At 34.6% G+C, this 2252-nt stretch overlaps 1 protein-coding gene across 9 annotated transcripts in view; it reads right to left on the bottom strand.

Annotated features, from left to right (window-relative positions):
• LOC119838990 (serine/threonine-protein kinase 10) overlaps positions 1-2252 on the bottom strand; it is a 49870-nt gene that overhangs the window by 23872 nt on the left and 23746 nt on the right. The window lies entirely within an intron of this gene.

Here is a 2252-nt window from a genome sequence, read left to right as displayed (position 1 = left end):
ATAACCTAACCTAACTGGGTGACCGCCTCTCTATATAACCTAACCTAACTAGGTGACGTCTAACCCTTGTACACCAGGGAAAATGCCCATCCCAAGATTGACAACCTGCTAGTAATAAAAGGGTGAGCGTTTAATCGAGAGCTCCTGGGTTTGATTCCCGGTAGGAATTAACAAAAAGTCTGTCTGGCTGAACACAGAACCTACGTTTCCCAAAGGAAGAACAGTGAAACAGATGTATAATTCACCTGCCCCATACCCCTCGAGGGGACACTAAATAATTAAAAGCTAACAAGTTGTCAAATAAAGCTTCTTTCTACGCGAGTGAAGCTCTCGAGTGAATAAGCTACAAAATCTTATAAGCCAGTAGGGACAACCTGAGCAAGGTTAGGTTAGGTTTAGGTCACAATACAGGGTCAGGTAGGATCAGGTCTGGTTAGGTCAACTGAGGGCATTTTCGGGTGGCAATATGTCCGCCTTTCGTATACACGGAGAACATAATATAATGCTCAGACAATACCAAACCTAATAATGAAAATCGTCTCCGAGTGACCCAAAACCTAACCTAATGAATCATCATCATCAATCCATATACGTTCCCACTGCCGGGACACAGGCCGCCTATGAGGATTCAGGGCCAAATCACCACTCTGGCCAAGTGCCGATTGCCACATGTCACTTATCATCGAATTTTTAAATCTCGGACATGCCGGTTTCCTCACGATGTTTTCCTTCACCGTTGACTAACCTAATCAAATAATACTCCTTGATATAAATCTCAAATGCTCCTATGTGGTCCAAAAATCCTCTCCTGCTTACCTAACTACACTTTCAGTCGGTAAGCCCCTTTGAATTGCTTGAACGGACCAATACCTAGTGTACAGTACATTTGTTAACATGTGAAAATACCCTCAACACTAGAAGATTCGATAAAATTTAATTAATCTTTACGGCGAGAGCCAGGAGTCCACTGTAGCTTGCATTGTGCGTGTGTGACAATGCGGATGTGAATCAAAACATTCATAGCAATAACTCGAATTTTTTACAATTATATTAATCGAGCAGTTTATTGAATGTCCCATTTCTTCAATGTGAATTCATTCGTTGGTCTAAATGATAGCTTTTATGAATTGTATTTTGTGTTATCCTAATAATATTATAAATATATGTGGGTGTATGTATGTTTGTTACACTTTCACGCTATAAGCATTGAACAGATTTTGATGATACCCGAATAACTGAAGAGATAGAGAAATGCTTTCTTTGTTAGAGCTCGCTACAAGCTTTAAAAAAAATTCTACCAGAAAAATACAACATTATCTTCGAATGCCATATAATTCATTCGATTTTCGTACATTATTTATAATGTGATCAATCCGAGAGAAGCAGGGTCGAGCAAATAGTGTACATAGTCAAACATTTAAAAATAAGCTAAAAAATGCAAAAAAAGGGTCGTCCAGCCAATTATATGCCTATTCTTAATTATTTGTTGTTATAGCGACAACAGAAATAGATCATTTATGGAATTTTCAAATAACTAACTATCACGGTTCACGAGATACAGTCTGGTGACAGACAGACACGCAGACGGACAGCAAAGTCTTAATAATTGGGTCCCGTATTACACTTTCGTGTAGGGAACCCTGGAAATATAAAAATCGGACATTCAACAACTCTCAGTACTGTTTTTGTAAACTTTCATTTCAATATGATAAATTCTATCATAGATATATAGAGACAAATTCACATCCACATACATAGAAAAAAACATAGTAAATTTATTGGTTAGTAGACAGACACACAATTATATAATACGTATATAGTTTAGTTAGTATTTTAAGCATTAAAGATTTAGCACCAAATTCAAAAATAACCAATGTTTAATCAAATAGCGATTGAAGAATTATAATTTTGAATAAAATATCCATTCAACTATAACTATTTTTATTATAATTGCGACATTTCAGACAAATTGAAGTTATTATCGTATGCATAAGATTTAACAAAGAAAAAACGTTAATAAATTGTTAGTTTTATAGCATTGAAAAGCTTCATAAATGAGAAATTTTGAAAGAATAGAAAAAATTTGATCGCAACAAATCATTATGTAATTTTAAACATTAGTTATTCGAATTTATTATACTATTTTATTATGTAACTAATGACAATAAACTCCTAATATATTTATATAATAGGTATGTTAGAAATACACAATTGGAAAAGCCAAGAGACATGAAATCTTTTACAACATACAA

The sequence above is a fragment of the Zerene cesonia genome, unplaced genomic scaffold (assembly GCF_012273895.1).
Source record: "Zerene cesonia ecotype Mississippi unplaced genomic scaffold, Zerene_cesonia_1.1 Zces_u007, whole genome shotgun sequence".
Classification (NCBI taxonomy): Eukaryota; Metazoa; Arthropoda; class Insecta; order Lepidoptera; family Pieridae; genus Zerene; species Zerene cesonia.
This window is presented reverse-complemented; position numbering and strand designations above follow the sequence as displayed.